The 20,760-nt window shown below is 37.6% G+C and overlaps 1 pseudogene; it reads right to left on the bottom strand.

The window, feature by feature from the left end:
* Positions 1–19,243: 19,243 nt before the first annotated feature.
* On the bottom strand, positions 19,244–19,678 carry LOC144221350 (small ribosomal subunit protein uS12 pseudogene; annotated as a pseudogene).
* Between the last annotated feature and the right edge of the window lie 1,082 nt (positions 19,679–20,760).

Genomic DNA, 20,760 nt, shown 5'->3' with positions numbered 1-20,760 from the left:
GGTTCCCTTTTCTCAAGGGGACAGTGTCACACGCCTCGTAACCATCACGCTTGGTAGGGCTGGAAAGTCACCGTCGGACCCGCAGCTGGGAGGTCACGCTGGCCTNGCAAACTGCGGAGTCTTCAGAGTGAAAACGGGATGAGAACCTGGGCACATGAAGGCAACCGTCCTGACAACGTTCTCTGAGGGTAGAAGAGACACGTAACAGCTAGAGGGGCTTGTCCCCCTTTCTCCTCTCCCGTCCCTCCCTCCCTCCCTCTGGGGGGGGGGGGGGGGGGAGAGGGTGGGGAGGAGACGCAGGGAGAGGGCTGGGATAATGACAGCACAGAATGGAAAAGGGGCACAAAGGGGTCATGTTCATGAGACCACATGTTGGAGACCCCTAGTGTATTTGAGACCATGGGATGTCTTCCTCAGTTGCATCTGCATGAGGTGCAGAGATGCTACCATTAGATGGATTCACGGATGGCAGTTTAAGGGAGGGGAGGAGGCATTCAATCAATGCCTGCTTCCTTGCAAAGGAATGGACGTTAGTCGTATAGAAATCATGCAGTGGTGACTTTCTAGCAGGAAGAAATGTTTTCATTTAGTGAAGTTTAGTCAAGTGAGGTCTGGTTATAGCATTTAGTCAAAGCCATGAAGGTCTTCTAAAATTGCTGGTTTTAACTTTGGGCAGATAAACTGTAAAATATCAGGTGATACCACTTGGTTATTGCACCTCAGGCTGAGACTGCTGTTATCTTGAGGACAAAACAGGAGCAATCCATTCCCCCCGTGCCCTTCCCAAGTCAAGGGAGACAAAAGAATTCCAACAGATCTAAACCTCTTGCCCTTGCAGACAATCTCTAACATATCAGGATGTAGGAGAACAATGACTTACAAAGTGTCCACACACATGAGATTATTTCTTACAATTATTGCATAAAGGCAGAAATATTTCTTTCTCAGAAAAGAGATCTGAATTCAGACAAGGTGGAAGCGAACATAAAAGAGCAAGAGACAATTTGTTCTTCTTTTGTCCAGTTAAGAAAGCAAACCACTTCTAGCAGACAGGAGTCAAAGCAGGCAGGAGGGATGGAATGAATCAGAAAGAATGCCCAGGGATTCATGGAGGTCATGGCTATGCTCCTTGACATTGCAGTGTTTGTGTAATATTTCAGAAAGAAACCTGCACCTGAGCCAGACCCCATCTTCTAGCATTGATTTTGGAATGAATGGGAACACAGCTCATGTGCACACGTGTGTGTGTGTGTGATGTAGTACAAAGATGTAAGGAAAGGAAACTAACACTTGTTGGATCCTTACTATGCGCTAACATCTCACTTTTTCTCATTTAATTCACATATTGACTCTGTGCCAGGGATGTGATTTTCCTTATCTCACAGAGGAAACAATCTGGGGCTCAGAACGGTATGAGAGCTTGCTCAGGTTTGCCTTCAGAGACTGCACACTGTATGGCTGCACGGGTTGTAGAGCTAGGCAGACAAAGCCTGAGGATTTGGCTCTGTCACTAACCACCCCTATGACTTGGGGAACTGGTTAAGCATAATCGTACCTGTGATAATCAGTTTTTTTGTGTAAACTTGTCTAGGTTACAAGTCTCCAATTATTCGATCACTATTCTAGGTGTTGCTATGAAGGTGTTTTACAGATGTCATTAAAGTCCATAATCAGTGGACTTTAAGTGAGGAAGATTATCCTGGATAATCTTCATGGGCCTGATTTCATCAGTTGAAAGAACTTAAAAGTAGCATCGAGGCTTCCCTGAAGAAGAAATTCTACCTATGAACAGCAACTTCACTCTTCTCCCAAATCCCAGACTACTCTTCTTTATAGATTTTGGACTTTCCTTGTCAGCCATCACAATCACATAAACCAATTGCACCAAATCTCTTAAATGTGCCTCCTACTGATTCTGTTTCTCAAGAGGAATCCTGTCTGATGCAGTGTCTCCCTCTGGCAGGTTATAAAGATTAAATAAAGTAATCTATTCTGTATGGGAAGTGCCTGACTTAGTGCCAGAAACACTAAAAGTGGTTTGGAAAATGGTAGTTACTATTATGATGACTTGGCAAACACAGGCTGAGTATTAATCTCGTTGACTTACATACAACCTGACATTTTACCCAACAACTTGGTCAAGACTTGTAGTTACTGGTCTGGGTTCAGTCCCTAATTCAGTGTGACCTCAAGCAAGCCACTACATCTAAGGGCGCTGGTTTCCTTTCTGTAAAATAGGGAGCTATGCAACAAATGATTTTTGTACAAACTTCCAGCTCTGATGCTTTCTGGGTCATTTTTGACCTAATTTATTTGTTTTTTATTAGGCCTGGTCTATTTCATCCAGCTACCAGATGGGATCTATTCCATTACAGTTTCATTCAAGGCTGCTCCTACACGAATAACTCTCTAATTACTGGGTGGTTTATGGCCCAAGATTACAAACTAAGTTTAATATTAACCTGAGCAAAGCATTCCTGTTCTTTTAGCCAGTGGTTATATAGCTCTTGCTCTACCCCAGACTACAGGCCACGGGGAATATAAAAGAGCATTAAATCTGGCTCCGGCCCTCAAGGAATATAAGGAGGCATCTAAAAATGAGAACCTATTATGAGGGACTATATATTTAAGTCAAAGCACTACTGGAGTTGAGAAAAAGGGGAAAGATCATTCTGAGCTGGAATGATCAGAAAGGCTTAACAGAAGAGAAAGGAATTCAGATAGATGGGATGTCTATGTAAGAGATGAGAAAGAAGTTAAATCTTCCACTCTTACTGCGTGTTCTTTATTCCACAATTGAACAGGTGGGATTTGGGCATCTTTATATTGCTCCTTGCCTTTGTTGGCGTAGATGATATAAAAGTGGCTGCTTCATAACTTCAGGCTTTCTCTGCTATTCTCCATGGCATGTTCTGTGCAAGGATAAATGGACAGCAGACATACTCCCTTGTACTCATTTACTCATGGATACCTGAAAACACCGTGATAACCCCCATGAGCTGTGTATTAGGCCACCCCCTCATAGGAGATTAAGTGCCAATAAGGTGGGGTCCATGCTTCCCTTGTTCACTGTATAAATATTCATGGATAAATCAGTGAAATCATTGCTCTCCAGAATACGGGAGACATAAAGGGGAAGTTTCCATATTTGAAAATTTCAGTAGAATTATATCCTTAAAAACAGGGATTCTTTTTTTTAAAAAATGTTTATTTAGAGAGAGAGAGAGAAGTGTGCATGAGCAGAGGAGGGGCAGAGAGAGAGAGAAAGAGAGAGAGAGAGAGAATCCCAAACAGTCTGGACTGACAGTGCAACTCAGGGCTCAAACTCATGAACTGTGAGATCCTGACCTGAATGGAAATCAAGTCAGTCGCTCAACAGATTATGCCTCCCAGGCGTCCCAGGGATTCTTATACTTTCGAAATTCTTTGATTTTCAGTGTCAGTCCAATCCAACTCCCCATTCCCACTCTTTGCAAAATGTTGCTTAAGCCCTACTGGCAGGGCTTCTTATCCAAAGAAACACTAACAGAGTTACTGCCAGAAACTTGATGGAGCTAAAACAAAACAGCCAGTGGCTGTGGGTAGAAGAAAAGTTATTCTTGAATAACAAGCAAACAGCAGAATGATTAATTTTATAAGAATATCTTTGAAATCAGATAAAGACAGCTTGACTTTTAAATGACAATATTCCTTTTTATCAGTTTAATAAACATCTCTTAGCACTATTGATAGTCGTCTTTAGTGGACAGGAACAAAGAAATCTTATTAACAGTTAAATTGTTCACTAATCTTACTTCAGTTTATTGCCTCTTTCATGATGATCTTTTACTAAATGAGTCTAAAAAAATACTTGGTGATGTGTGTAAACAAGTCAGAAATTCTCAAGACTGTGGTCTAATGAAAGCAAATAAACAGGGTTTACAAAATAATTCAGAACACTGAAAGAGGCAGTGTTGGAGGTAAAAATACAGATTTCTGTAAACAAGAAATTAGTAGTCATAAGTTAATATCCATAAGGATCACTATAAAGGTTGGAAGTAGAAAAATATCCTCCATATTCAGAAACATTTCCTAGTCAATTACAAAATAATTCTGTCCATGGATTATTAACATTTATGTTCCACAAATTTTTGTAAACATTTATTCAGTTCCAACTATGCGCAATGAATAGTTCTCAAAACATACTGTACTCAATACGTGCACTCTATCATTACGTATTTGTCAAGGACTGGACTACGAGTATTCTGGGCAATGTGTACGTACACTGTTTTTGTCGGTCAGCTTCTACGTATTCTCCCTTCTTCTGTTAACAACACCTGAATGTCCCTCTGGGGAGCCCCTCTCTCCCATTCCGTACTGTGTGTTTCTATGGGATTGAGCCCACTCTGCTAGCTCGAAGGATATTCAGGTAACAAAGACCTGCTCAGTCGTTCTTTGGCCACAGTGGTTGATTTAGAGATGGGCAGAAGTATACATAGAAATAGAGGTGAGTTTGGTTATAAACACCGGGCCAGTGAGATTAAATTCTGGGGTTTTATTAGAAAAACTTGGGCAAGAGAAGCTCTCTTTCTACAGATTGAAGACTGTAACGGTGATGAGCTGAGACCCTGACAGAAAGACATCAACACAGGACGTAGAGAGCAAGACCAAGTCTGAACGGTGGTGCTGGCCATTTTCCACTTGCCCCCACATCTTCTCTCTCCTCTTCACTACTGGCCGACTAACTGAATTCTATCAATCTCTCTTCCCACTGGCTTCCAGCTGGGAGTGCTGTGAGGGGGTCAGAGACATTAGATATTCCCCAGTCCCTTTCTGTGGGGTTCCCCCAGGACAGCTGTCCCTCTACTGGAGGCTACAGCTCCTGTTAGGAAACCCTCTCCATACAACTCTCCGTCTTCAGGTTCCAGTAACCACTCTTGCTTTGCTCCTTCAGGCCTGGAGATGGTAACAATGTCCCGCTATTACTTACCCTGATACGTCAGTATTCCTTAGAATTTTCCTAAACCCTGCCTCCATCTTTGTAATTAGCCCTCTTTTCAAAACCCATCTGGATGGAGATGTCTATTTCCTGCTAGGACCATGACAGATAAAATGACACTATTATAGTTCTTAATCCAGACATGCCTAGAGATAGTGTTACTCCTGACTTGTCAGTTACTTGAGCCAAATAAATTCTTTTTCGTAAGGGTTGTTTGAATTGGATTTTCTGCCTCTTATAACAGAAAGTCCTAATACAATTTGTCATGTTGTTTTGATTGCATAGACTCACACGAAACACTTAAACAAAAGGGAGAGTACACCGTTATGGACTGAATTGAGCTGCTCAAATTTATATGTTGAAGTCCTAACCCCTAATACCTCAGAGTGTGATTCTGATTTGGATACAAGTTCTTTAAAGAGGTCATTAAATTAAAATAAGGTCATCAAGCAGGGGCCCTAAACCAATCTGACTAGTATCCTTATGAAAAGAAGAGATTAGAACACAGACATGCACAGAGGAAAGACACTGTGAAGACACAGGGAGAGGAACTAAGTAGAAGCCAACCCTGCCAATATCTTGATATCGGACTTCTAGCCTACAGAATTGTGAGAAAATAAACTTTTATTGTTTAAGCCACTTAGTCTTTGATACTTTGATATAGCAGCCCCAGCAAAGTAATATAGGCACCTACAAACTAGAACAAGGAAAGATACTTCTAGAGGCCAACAAATCTCTCCAGGTCTCTGGTTCAACATGATCTCTTAGCTATGGCATCTGTGTCTCTCTGCAAATTGTCTCATTTACATTATAACTCACTAGATACTCCTTCAATATTTCCCAATCCAAATGATCCTAAACTAATTGACGTGGCTAGCCACCATTCGTACTGTTGGGGTGACACCTTTGCACTGAGTCACCTCAGCAATGGGTAAGCTTCCTTCGGATCATATACCCTTATCAGGTTCCACCAGTGGCTGTTGTGTGTAGGGAAAAATCATATGCTGGTTCTCTGCACAGAAAGTGCTGGGAGGGCCAGTTACAGGGAGAAAATGAGGTGGACATAGCTGACATTTGATAAGTTCAGCATTTGGTCTCCTGAGCTAGTGACATTAATAATTTTATGAAAACATCAATACCAACACATTCTGCTCAGATCTGGCTTCAATTTTTACTGTAGTAGTCAATTCCTCATTTCAGTGACTTACAAGAACCACTGTCTTGATCTTGTGTTTTATGAAACACCCTAGAATCCTTACAATAACCACACTGCTGTGCTTGACTTAGTTTGATATGCGTTTGTTACTTGAAAACAAAAAAATCATCGATTAAAATAGTTTCAAAAGAGGAAAGCAATTTTATTCAGGGAAGAGGGATCTGTTTATGTTTATGTTTAATTATTCCTGCAGTGCTACTAATCTTGTGAGTATGCTAGTGTCTCTTTACTTCTCCATATACAAGAAATGGAAAGAATACTGAAGAATGGCTTCTACCTCCCAGTAATGCTGCCAGAGAATCTTAAGAAGGCGCCTCGTGAGGTCATATACTCTTATCCCAGGCAGGAATTGTTTGCTTTTAGTTTCTGGAACCCTAAAGAAGAGAATTATTTCAAGTTTCCTGAAATGTTAATTTTCTTTTTTCCTGCTCCACGAACTTCTCCACGGATCTCTACTGACTTCCTGACATCACACAGACAAGATCAAGTAGGTGTAGGACTTAAGTTTTACAATTTGTGGAACTGATATCATGTATCCAGCTGTTGATTACATTTCTGTCTGTAGTTCTTTCTTTCTTTGGGGAAGTCGGGGCGGCACGTGGGGGCACTGGGCTGGGATGAGGGCAACCTTGTGGGGAGCTTCAGCTTTCAGGCCTATTCTGCTGCCCAGGAGGCCCATCCAGCAGAATTACCAGGATTATTTCACTTTCACCCAAAAGTCTGGAGGTGTGAGAGTCTGAGTGGGTGGAATAAGCTTGACTTATTTTTACCAAGGCTGAATATTTTGGGACAAGAGGGGGCATACATGGAAAAAACCCCATTTTATTTTATCTTATTTTATTTTATTTTATTTTACGTACTAGAGACAAAATGTAAAAACACTGAATTATTTAAGACAAGAGAGTCACAACATCAAATCTGCATCCCGGAAAGACCGCTCTGAATCACTCTGGGTGGAGAGTGGTTTGGAAATGGGCAGGCTGGAACAGAGCCAGGCTCAAAGGCTATTGCAGGAGGCCAGGCTAGAGATGGTGATGGCCCAAACGAGTCGGAGTCAGTGGGGAAGAAAAGAGGAAGGCACTGAGAAAAACTGAGGGATTGCAAGTGTGGCTACGGCCTGCTGTCCAATACTCCAGGAGGAACAGGTGTAAGGGCACATCTGTTGTGCTAGGACTTTGGCATTGAAGAAAGGGATGGGATGATTAGGACCATGGCTGAGCAACTCTGCTTTCAGTTCTTCTCTCTGCTTAAAGCCAGGAAAGACCTTAGACACTTATCAGGACACTGTAAATTCCTTAAAAAGACAAAAGGATTTGCTGTCTCATCTGCTGCAGAGGTAGTAGGTTTGGAAAGAGAAATCTCTGGATCATTAGGAGACGGACACAACTGGCAAAGAGGAAGACAGCTGTCCTTGGGGAGCACTGAGGAGCACTGAGCCATGGAACCGGAGTCAGATATTAGGGATATTAGGTACTGATGCAGCCCAGCCCTAGCTCGTCTTTTAGGGAAATGAGCTATTTAAGGGAGAGGAAAAAGGGGATTTGAATTTTAAGCAGCTGTATATTAAAATATATTTTTTTACCTAACCATTTTTCTGGCTATGTCTTCCAGGCAAGGACAACAAAACCAAATGAAAAAAAATAAAAAACAAAAAACCTAATGTGACTACACCAAAACAAACAGCTTTTGCACAGTGAAGAAAACTACCAACCAAATGAAAAGGCAGCCTACTGAATGGGAGGAGGTATTTGCAAATAATATATATGATAAGAAATTAATATCCAAAATACATAAGGAATTTACATATTTCTGTACCAAAAAAAATCAAACATTTGGATTTTAAAAATGGGCAGAGGACTTGCACAGAAATTTTTCCAAAGAAGACTACAGATGGCCAACAGACACATGAAAAGATGCTCACCATCACTAACCACAAGGGAAATGCAAATAAAAACTACAGTAAGATACTACCCGGGGCGCCTGGGTGGCTCAGTTGGTTAAGTGTCCGACTTTGACTCAGGTCATGATCTCATGGTTTGTGGGTTCAAGCCCCGCATCGGTCTCTGTGCTGACAGGTCAGAGCCTGGAGCCTGTTTCAGATTCTGTGTCTCCCTCTCTCTCTGACCCTCCCCTGCTCACACTCTGTCTCTCTCTCTCAGAAATTTTAAATTAAAAAAATTTTTTAAAAAGATACTACCTTACACCAGTAAGAATGACATCAAAAAGAAAAGAAGTAATAAGTGTTGGTGAAGATTTGGAGAAACAAAGAGCTCTTCTCTCCAAAAAAAGAACTGTGCACAGTTGCTGGGAATGTAAATTGGTGCAGTGTCTATGGAAGAGTATGGAGATTCCTCAAAAAATCAGAAATCGATATACTATATAATCTAATAATTCCACTACTGGGTATTTGCCCAAAGAAAGTGAAACAACATAAAAACACAGAAGGAGGCAAACTGTAAGGGACTCTTAAATGCAGAGAACAAACTGAGTGTTGCTGTAGGGAAGGTGGGTGGGGGATGGGCTAATTGGGGGATGGGCATTAAGGAGGGCTCTTCTTGGGATGAGCACTGGGTGTCATATGTAAGAGATGAATCACTGGGTTCTCCTCCTGAAACTAATACTACATTGTATATTAACTAACTTGAATTTAAATAAATAAGTTTTAAAAAACACATCAAATGTCAACTATACTTCAAAAATTTTTTTAAAAAGGAAAGAAAAATGAACCATTAAAAATTAAAGACCTTAGGGTTCACAACATTCTGCAAGCAGGTAGCAGGATGAGGAAGCTGCTCAGAGGCCAGGGGTACATATTTTCCTTCAGATGTGCCCCAGAAGGATAATGGAAAATTACTTCTCAGAAGATGGAGCCAAGCGTCGTGAGAACAATGAAAAGAAAAGCTATTCCCAAGGAACAGAATTGGAGCCTAATCAAAGGATATTTCCTACCTCCAAGTTAAGAACTTGGCAACATTTGTGGAGTGAGATTTCAGAATTGCTGCAGACCAGTGGCTGCTTCCCCTTCTTCAATGGCTATTTATTTTTGTTCTCCTGTCACTGTCCCAGTCTGGTATGTTGAATGGGGATACTATTCAGCAAATATTAACTTCTGTTTCCTCTTTCTCACTTATATAAAGAGTATCCTAGCCTCTTCACTGATGTTCACCAAATAAGCTGTTTTGGCCAGTGAATATGAGCAGAAGCTTTGAATGTGCTTGTACCAATAGACTTGACCTCTCTGCCTTTGTGTTCCCACTCTCTGTGTTAAGAAGAGTTTGCCTGGGAGCCACTGTTCCTTTAACCTGAGTCCTAGAATGGAAGACTCATGGAATATACTTGAACTTGACCCACAGCTCAGAACAAAGCTGCTATAGCAGCCCAGCTAACCTGTCAGTCAGATGAAAATGTTTTGTTATTGGAAACCACTGAGAAATTTTGGTACACAATAAAGGCTGATTAATACTTATAGCAAAGGTTCCCAAGAACTGAGAAATGTCTCTATATGGGATTTGAGCATAATAAAGGTAAGATAATAGGTGGATGAGAAAGTTGTAGGGCATGTCCAGATAATAATCAGTTTTATCTCCAAAAACAGGGTAGAGTATCCCAGGGTAGAATATGTTCACAGGAGATACTAGAAGTGTCTCGAATGACTAGAATCCAGAATTTTGTATATCAAATTTTAGTAATTAATGATACCTTTAAAATCTAGATAATAACTCTAGCTCCAGGTCCTATAATAAAGAAACCCCTTGGAAATGAGTTTGAGATATAGAATGCTAATGAATATTAGAACATCTTAGATCATTTTAATGCAGAATATATAAATCTTAACGACACAATCTCACCTGTGTTTTTCTGATAAATATGTTGAAAGCAATAATTAAAATAGGCATCTGAGGCAAAAATAAACTGCTGTACATATCAAACAAAACTATAAAAAGCACTTGTTCATTTTTTGAGCCATAAGTTTGCATCTGTTAAGATGAACATAGGTAGAATTAAAACTCTTTTAGTGTAAAATTATTTGCCAGCAATGGCTTCATTAATAATAATATTGATCTTTATTTTGCTGTGATACAGCCTTTACATACTTAATTTCACACTAAGTAATATTTGATACAACAAAGTACCAACACAACAAAATAATTCACTTACCCATGGGTAAATTTGTTTTAATGGAAACTGACCTATGTTCAAAACTGCAAACCACTTTAACAGGTTTTACTTGTTTCTATAAGAGCCACTTTAAAAAGACATTTATTTTCCATTTTTCCTGGCATTAACTAGGGACAATCGTGCCACAATTCTACTTTATAAAACTACAAGGAAGGAACACTCAATTTGATGTTCATGTGAAATATAATTACCCACTTTTCTTCCTTTACAGCATGTACTCTATAGACAAGATGACAAGCCAAAAAGTACAGAAAACATTGCCTGCCATTAATAACAAGCATGCTCTTTTGAAATTATTTCACAATAACACTTATTCAAAATATCCTTTACTTGCTTTTTTGATTATTAGGACACCTCATTAAGTATTGCCTGTTTCAAATCAAAGATAGAAACAAGAATTTATTGAATGAATTGATGAAGTGCAATCGCAAATAAGTACTCTGTATTTTAACATGTACCAAGTTTCATCTCTGCCCATGTCTCTTAAGGTAGTTACACTGTAGGGTCAGGGTCCATGTGCCAGGATTGTAAACACATGCAACTCCTCCATCTTGCCTTAAATACATATCATGCACCTGGGGCGCCCGGGTGGCTCAGTCGGTTAAGCGTCCGACTTTCGCTTAGGTCACGATCTCGCGGTTCGTGGGTTCGAGCCCCGCGTCGGGCTCTGTGCTGACTGCCAGCTCAGAGCCTGGAGCCTGTGTCAGTCTGTGACTCCCTCTCTCTCTGACCCTCCCCTGCTCACGCTGTCTTCTCTCTCTCTCTCCTAGAAATAAAACATTAAAAAAAAAAATATCATGCATCTTGCAAGGCTCTTCACAAAGGCCGCCTACTTAATAAAGTCTTTCTCAAGTCTCCCAAGTATATATGATCTATCTTTCCCTTAGATCCATAGTATGTAGTTTGTCTCTTTATAATAATAACAAAGCTAATAATAAACAAAATCACACTGACTCATCACTGAGAACTTCCACGCTTCAACCATGTTAAACTCACAATCTCAATTTTTCCTTTGCAGCTCTCCTGCAAAGCAGCTGTCATTATTTCCACTTTATAGATGAGGAAACTGGGAAAGAATTCGAATTCAGGATTTAACTTCAAAAATGATCATCTTAATAACTCTGCTGGCAATGTAAATATTTTTTTTTAAATTTCCTAACATGTTTGCTATTCATCCTCTATATAACTTTCTGTTCTTCAGACAGAAGCCATACAGCAATGGTAATCCTGTAGGGATCACCTTACAGGATGTGAACTGAGAAGTTCCTGAGACCTTAATTACAATACAGAATAAAATGTGTCTGGTAGTAACTTTAGCATTGTATATTTTGGATCTGTGATCCTTATTATTTTAGCCTTTCAAAGTAAAAAATGTTAAAGCATTCAACTCAAACTACTTTCATTGGGCTGGAAATGTTTTATTGCAGTCTGGCTGACATTTTCTTTTACTAATGCCATTAGCACTGCTTAAAAATGAATTATGTCAAGGTGTACAGTATGACCTTTGTTTTGTAAAAATATTATGATTTTGTGAGTACATGAGGTGGGCCTCATGGGAACAAACATTAGCAATATATATCTTTCTAATTTTCCAAGCATGCTTATATTTCTATTTAGCATAAGTAGTTTGGCTTCGAAAAAGGCATAGATTTAGATGTACTTTTCTGGAATTACGTTGAATTCTCGTAACATCCTTTAAAGGAGAGTCCAGTAAGGTTTAATTAAAATCTTGCCCATAGGCTGTTCAAATTCCTTTTTTAAAGCTACTATTTTGTAGCTTTAGCTCTGGTAACTGTTGTCAGGCTAACACTAGTGTTCGGTGGGTCACTGAAATCAAATTAATGAAGGCATCTAAAAAAGCAAACATCAATTGCGTTCATGTATCAACATTCTCAAATATAAAAGGTACAAAATGAAGGGAAAATGATGCTATTTAGCCTTGAAGAATCCTTAACGGAAGGACATAGACTGCAAGCATTTTAGTGGAAAAATAAAAATTATTTGTAAGGGAAAAATCCTAATTAAAGAAATTAAAAACCAAAGTAAAGACAAAATTCTTTGACACACAAATTCTTTTCTGAATCTTTAATAAAAAGACTCAAAATCTCAAATTGCATTTCCGAGGTCTCCGGAAATGCCTTTAGAGTCTCTCTAGTTTCTTTGCCGAGCACAGGAGTTCTCAAAGTGCGGTCCCAATCTCAGCTCCATCATCTTCTGGGAACTTGTTAAAAAAATAGTCGTGGGCCTCTCTTAGGCCTCCAGCCAGAAACTTGAGGCTGGAGTGAACAATCTGTCTTTTAATAAATCCTCCTGACAGTCTGACATTCTGTTCTAACATCTGAGAATTGCCTACAGCAATTGTTCCCAAACATTTCTGTGCAGTAGATTCTCCTGGAGGGTTTGCTTAAATATGGGTTCCTAGGACCTAAGAGTAAGTGGCAGTAAATCCAGGGGGGTTATGTGGGAATCTGCATTAACTTTTTTTAAAATACAGTAGGTGGTTCTGATTTAGGTAGTCTGTAGCCCACAGTTTGAAATTTCTGGCTTGAAGTGAAATTCAAATGTCTACAAAATGAGTATTTTTCCCTCCACAAAATTCCCCTCCACAAACGAGCAAAAAACTTTGAACTCTGACTTCAAACCCTCTATAACTTATTTAGTCTGAAGAATGCCTGCTTCCAGAGGGACTCCCTCCACCCACTGCCTGAGAGACTTGAAACCTTTGTGGGCTCCATCTGCCAGGCTTTGCCCACCTCTTCCGCGGGCGCAGTATGTGTTTCACTACAGAAGCTTACACAAAAGAAGTGACGTAGTCCATACATCTGCAGAATGTAGAGTATTAATTATATGCTCAGACAAAATAAAACACAAGTGCAGATCTAATTTTTTTCCCTGAGATAACTTGAAGGAGATCGCTTTAGGGAAAGGGAGTTCAATCTTTATCTATCCTGCCATGGGGTTACTTTGTCCCAAGAAAGGTGACTTTTAAACTAAGTTTTGGAAATGAATTATTTAATCCATAGATACTACTAAAAATACTAATGAATGGAGGAAAAATGTTGGTTCATTTTATGCTTCTAATGAATCTCTGCTTGCTCTCCAGGTCTTCCCACTTTGTGTGGTAGGAGGAATATGGTAATGTAAATTTTTGGATACCAAGTAAATAAAAAGAAATATGTATGCTTATACTGGTTTTGTACTATGCCGTTTAGCTAGTTATGATATAAAAATTTATTACTATAATATTCCTGGTTCAACTCAATCATTATAAGTATATTCCTTTCAACATTTTTGTGTTTTACTTTCCATTTTATTAAACTTTTAATAGCAAAAGTAACAATGCTTGTTAAAGAAGAAAATACAGCAAAGATTTATATATGAATATACATACCCCATAGTTATCTCCAATTTTATCTCCAAGTGTATATATTTCAATAGCCTATTTTTCTTAATTTAAGAATACATGTCCATTCTAAAACATTTAGAAAAGGTAGACAAGCAAAAGAATTGAATCACACATAATCATCCATTGTGAGGTAACTACTGTTGATATTTTGGTGTAGATCTTTTGAATATTCCCCAAGATGTATATTTATTAAAACTGGTAACTATGTCTTTTGCAACTTATCTTTTTCGCTCACTAATATCTGTGGGCATTCTTCTCTATCTTTAGAATTGGAAACCCTGTATTTCCTAAAGCGTGATATGTAATATGTGCCACAGTTGATGTGTGAGATTATTTTTTTGGTGTTGCATAAACACATTTTAAACATTTTAGTGATTACATTTTTATGAGTAATTGAAAAATATAGACTATTGAGCCTGTAGTTTTGCAGATAATCTTGCTTGTAACAAGGTTAAAGAAGGAGACACAGTGATAAGTAACCTTATGAAAAATGTGTGAATTACAGTGCAATCCTCAGTTGTGCCCATGAATAACTCAGATAACTTCTTGGAACTGAGTGATGCTCGACCCTATCAGGCCCAGTGTTCCTTTTAAATGACAAAGTTTTACCTCCTCTTGTCAAATTCTGAAATGATAGTCATAGATTGCTTACTTATGTGCATAATTTAACAAAAGTCAATCCAGTGCCCTACCCTGGATAAAAGGAGAAACAAAAGAAAATAATTTGTTTAAAAGAATACACATTTTAGTAGTTAAGTGCTTGAGCTTAACTACAAAGGAGAGTATAATGGGAGATTTGCTGAGAAGAAGAAGCTGCAAGTGTAGACGGATTAACAGGTGAGTTTCACAATGACTCCATGGCACCTGACTATCAGTTAAGTAGATTTTTCCAAAATTGTGAACAATGTTTGGTAAAGTTTAAAAAGAAAAAAAAGGTCTTGCCGTTTTGTACAAAGCTGCTGCATTTCTGGAAAAATCGTTGCATATTAAAGCTATGCAAAAATTTTCCATTTATAATGTTAGATAGATTTAGGCCTGGCTTAGGTAATTATAAATTATGAATAATATTTAGGTCTGGCTCACTAGGTTTTTCACTGACTTGAATATTCTGTAAGACATAAAAAGTCACTTAGAATTATCATTCAATTCTTGGTCACATGGGACCATGCCCAGCATTGCAGGCTGTCTAACTTCTCTGGCCCCTGTCCAGCAAAGCTAGTAGTGCCTCCAACCCCTAGTGACTGCAACAACCAAAAACACCCATAAATTTCTGAAATGCTTCCTAGGCAATAGCATAGTTCCTGAGAACCATTAATGAAAATCACACAGAGGGCTAGTGTGGATTCTTGTATACTGACAGTCCGTGTGACAGCTATGCTCTTTTCTGAAGTACATCAAAGGGTCACTTTTGGAAGTTAAAGTTTTAGTATGCAAGGTATGTAGAAATATACATTAACTGCAATTTGGAATTGGACATGCAGTTCATTTCTTTTCCTTACCAAGCCTGTTGTACATTGGTTGTGATAAAGAGATTTCTAATTCAGAGGGATTAAGTTTATGACCACAATAAAGGTATTAATTAATTGTGTTTCAATTAAGTCAGTCATTGTTTTTGCNGGCAATAGCATAGTTCCTGAGAACCATTAATGAAAATCACACAGAGGGCTAGTGTGGATTCTTGTATACTGACAGTCCGTGTGACAGCTATGCTCTTTTCTGAAGTACATCAAAGGGTCACTTTTGGAAGTTAAAGTTTTAGTATGCAAGGTATGTAGAAATATACATTAACTGCAATTTGGAATTGGACATGCAGTTCATTTCTTTTCCTTACCAAGCCTGTTGTACATTGGTTGTGATAAAGAGATTTCTAATTCAGAGGGATTAAGTTTATGACCACAATAAAGGTATTAATTGTGTTTCAATTAAGTCAGTCATTGTTTTTGTTAGNCCAAAGACAGGCTCCAGGCTCTGAACTAGCTGTCAGCACAGAGCCCGATCGATGCAGGGCTCAATCAAACCCACGAACCATGAGATCATGACCTGAATCCAAGTCAGACGCTTAACTGACTGAGCCACCCAGGCACCCCTACAGTCTTTCACCTCCTTGGTTAAACTTTTTCCTAGATATTTTCTTCTTTTTGATACAATTGTAAATAGGAGTGCCATCTTAATTTCTCTTTTTCATAGTTCATTACTAGTGTATTAGAAATGCAACAGATTTTTGTATATTGATTTTGTATCCTGCAACTTTATTAGTTCTAATAGTTTTTTTTTTTAATGGAGTCTTTAGGGTTNTTATGAAAAAGAGATTTCTAATTCAGAGGGATTAAGTTTATGACCACAATAAAGGTATTAATTAATTGTGTTTCAATTAAGTCAGTCATTGTTTTTGCTAGGTGTTAGCACCAAATCAATGCATTAATAGCATTCTTTTTTTTAAACTGCCGAATAATTGACATACAATATTGAATTAGTTTCAGGTATACAATATAGTCATTTGGTAATTATGAAATGGTTACCACAGTAAGTCTAGTTACTGTCTGTCACATACAAAGGTGTTAAAATATTATTCACTATATTCCTTACACTGTACAATATATCCCTTTCTGGAAGACTGTACCTCTTAATCATTCATCCCCCACACCCCTCCTCTCCAGTAACCATCAGCTTGTTCTCTGTACCTATGAGTTTCTGTTTTGTTTTGTTCATTCATTTGTTTTGTTTTTTGTATTGCACACGTAAGTGAAATCACATGGTATGTGTCTTCGTCTGACTTATTTCACTTAGTGTAACGCCATCTAGGTCTATCCATGTTATCATGAGTGGAAAGATTTCATTCTTTTTATGGCTGAGTAATATTCACATATATGAATATTGTTATATATTTTTTACATGTTAACAATATCAAGATAAACAATTATTATATATAATATAATTATAATATAATTATAAGTATATTAAATCTTCCAATGCATGAACATGGAATATCTTTCTATTTATTTGTATCAACTTTAATTTCTTTTATCAGTGTCTTACAGTCTTTTTAAAAAAATTTTTTTTAATGTNTTTTTTTTTTAATGGAGTCTTTAGGGTTTTCTATATATAGTTTCATGTTATTTTCACTTCTTTTCCAATTTGGATGCTTTGTAATTCTTTTCCTTGCCTAACTACTGTGGCTAGGACCGCCAGTATTATGTTGAATAAAAGTAGAAGAGTGAGCATTCTTGTCTTGTTCCTGATCTTTGAGGAAAAACTTTTAGTTTTTCTCTACTGAGTATGATGTTAGCTGCGGGTTTTCATATACGGCCTTTATTGTGTTCAGGTATGTTCCCCCCGTGTCCACTTTGTTGAGAATTTTTATCATAAATGGATGCTAAGTTTTGTCAGATGCATTTCTGCTTCTATGGAGATGATACGATTTTTATTCTTTGTTTTGTTAATCTGGTGTATCATGTTGATTGATTTGCAGATGTTCAACATCCTTTCATCATTGGAATAAATCCCATTTGATCATGCTATATGATCTTTGTAATGTGTTGTTAAATTTGGTTTGCTAATCTTTCATTGAGAATTTTTTCATCTATATGCATCATGGATATTGGCCTATAATTTTCTTATAGTATCTTTGTCTGGTTTAGGTATCAGGATAATGCTGGTCTTATATAATGAGTTTGGAAGCATTCCTTTCCCTTCAACTTTATGGACTAGTTTGAAAGAGATAGATATTAACTCTTTAAATATTAGGTAGATTTCACCAGTGACGTTGCCTAATCCTGGACTTTTGTTTGTTGGGAGGTTTTTTAATTTTATTTTATTTTAAAGTTTATTTGTTTTGAGAGACAGAGAAAGACAGCACACACAAGAGAGGGGCAGAGTGAGAGGGAGAGAGAGAATCCCAAGCAGGTGCTGCGCTGTCAACACATGAAGCCCAATATAGGGCTCGATCTCCTGAACCATGAGATCATGACCTGGGCTGAAATCAAGAGTCAGACCCAACTGAATGAGTGATCCAGGTACCCCGTCGGGAGTTTCTAATTACTGATTCAATTTCATTATGAGTAATTGATCTGTTCAGATTTTCTATTTCTTCCTGATTAAAAGATTTTGTCCTAGGAATTTATCTATTTCTTCTAGGTTGTCCAATTTGTTGGCATATAATTGTTTTAGCAGTTTCTATAATCTTATATTTCTGTGGTATCAGTTGTAACTGCTCTGCTTTCATTTCTGATTTTATTTATTTGAGTCATTTCTCTTTTTTTGTTGATGAATTTGACTAAAGATTCCTCAAATATATTTTTTTTCAAAGAACCAGTTTTTAATTTCATTGATCTTATCTATTGTTCTTCTAGTCTCTATTTCATTTATTTCCACTCTGATCTTTATTACCGCCTTCTTTCTACGAACTTTGGGCTTTATTCTTTTTCTACTTCTTTTTAGGTTTAAGTTTATATCGTTTGAGACTTTTCTTATTCTTGAGGTTGGCCCGTATTACTCTAAACTTTCCTCTTAGAACTGCTTTTACGTTCCACAGATTTTGGAATATTGTGTTTTTATTTTCATTTATTACAGGATATTTTTCTATTTCCTGGTTGATTTCTTCACTGACCCATTGATTCTTTAGTAGCATGTTGTTTAATCTCCACATGTTTGTTTCTCCAGTTTTCTTTTTATAATGGACTTCTAGTTTCATAACATTGTGCTCAGAAAAGATATTATTTTTTCTTTTGTTTGATATGATTTCAATCTTGAATCTAATGCAACTTGTTTTGTGGCCTAAAATGTAATCTATTTTGAAGAATATTTCATGTGCAACTAAGACGAATGTGTATCCTGCTGTTTCCAATGGAATATTCTGTATATATCTATGAACTCCATCTGGTCTGATGATCATTTATGGCCAATGTTTCTTAATTTCCGTCTGGATGATCCATCCACTGATGTAAGTGGGGTGTTTAAGTCCCATACTGTTATTGCATAATTGTCAATTTCTCCCTCTGTGTCTGTTAATATTCATGTTATATATTTAGGTGCTCTTCTTTGGGGTGTATAAATACTTACAATTGCTTTATCTTCTTGTTGTGTTGCCCCCTTTGTCTCTTACAGCTTTTGTTTTAAAGTCTATTTTGCCTGATATACATATTGCTACCTCAGCTTTCTTTTTGTTTCTATTTGCATAGAATATCTTCTTCCATCCCTTCACTTTCAGTCTGTGTGTATCTTTAGATCTGAAGTGAGATTTGAGTCTCTTGTAGGCAGCATATAGATAGGTCTTGTTTTCTTTCTTTAATCCATTCATCCACTTTTTCTTTTGATTAGAATATCTATCCACTTACATTTAAAATAATTATTGATAGGTATGTACTTATTGCCATTTTGTTAATTGTTTTCTGATTGTTTTTTGTAGTTCTTTTCTTCTCTTTCGGCATATGAAAATTTATTATTGTCGTGTTTTCACCATCAAAACTTATAATCTTGGTCTTTCCTTCTTGCCTTTGGATAAGTGCAAAAGAGAGACATTGACTAGTTTTACAACCTGAAAGCAAACTCCAGGAATGTCACCAACAGCATGACCTTTGTGACCAAATCCAGTAAAGAGAACCTCATCATTTTCCTCAATAAAATCCAAACAACCATCACTAGGTACAAAGGCTGTGATTTTTTAAAATTTATTTACTTTTTTGCCATTCCCGATCAGCTGGACATGACATACTTCCTGATGGCAGAATGTGGATGTTCAGCTTCAATTCCTACTTTTTCCAGCACAGTTCTCTTTGCATGGAAAGTGCCTCCAAACGGGTTGGCCTTCAGGGCTGTGCCCAAATGGACTATCATGCTACTTCTGATTTCGTCAGTGGCTATGGACCTTCCTGGAAGTATGAAGACCATGACACTTGCCCATCCTGCCTACACCACGGGCCTGAGCAAAAGAGCTGTAGCCCTTTTCTGATCCTTTCTTTCGGTCTTGTCTTTTCCCTCGTGATTTGGTGATTTTCCTAAGATCAATCTGGTGTTATGTTTGGATTTCTCTCTATTTTTTGGGTACCGATTATAGGTTTTTGGCCTGTGATTATCATGAAGTTTATATACAACAACTTATGTATATAGTTCTCTAAGTTGGTGGTCGCTTTAGTTGGAACACATTATAAAAGCACTACTTTTTTATGCTCTTTCTATCATGTTTTATGTTTTTGATGTCATATTTGACGTCTTTTTATTTTGTATATCATTATTGTAGTTAAGTTGCTTTTACTACTTTTGTTTTTTAACCTTCATACTAGCTTTATACATAAGTAGTTGATGCACTACCTTTACTGTATGTTTGCCTTACCAGTGAGATTTCTTTTTTCTTTCATGTATATTCTTAATTCTAGTTTTGGCCTTTTCTTTTCCACTTAAAGAAGTTCTTTAATATTTCTTACAATAAAACCTGTTTAGCAGTGATTAACTCCTTCAGCTTATGCTTATCTAAGAAACTCTTTATCTCCCCTTCAATTTGGAATAATAACTTTGCCAAGTATTCCTGGTTGTGGGTTTTTTTCCTTTCAGCACTTTGAATATATCATGTCACTGCTTTCTGGTCTGTAAAGTTTCTGTTGAAAAATTAGATGATACTCTTATAGCAGTTCCCTTATATATAACCAATTGCTCTTCTCTTGCTGCTTTTAAGAGTCTCTCTTTGCCTTTAATTTTTGACATTTTAATTATAATGTATCTTGGTGTTCATCTTGCTTGGGACTTTCTGTTATTCCTGGACCTGAATATCTGTTTTCTTTGCCAAGTTAGGGAAGTTTTTAGCTATTATTTCTTCAAATAAGTCTTCTGCCCCTTTCTGTCTCTCTTCTGTCTCTGGGACCCCTAAAAGACAAATGTTAGTATGCTTGATGTTTTCCTAGAGGTCCCTTAAACTATCTTCACTTTTAAAAACTCTTTTCTCTCTTGTCTTTTCAGTTTGGGTGATTTCCACTAAGTCTTCAAGATTAT

This window comes from Crocuta crocuta, unplaced genomic scaffold (genome assembly GCF_008692635.1).
Source record: "Crocuta crocuta isolate KB4526 unplaced genomic scaffold, BGI_CrCroc_1.0 scaffold20, whole genome shotgun sequence".
NCBI lineage: Eukaryota > Metazoa > Chordata > Mammalia > Carnivora > Hyaenidae > Crocuta > Crocuta crocuta.
Note: the sequence above shows the minus strand (reverse complement) of the source record. Positions and strands in the feature narration are given on the sequence as shown.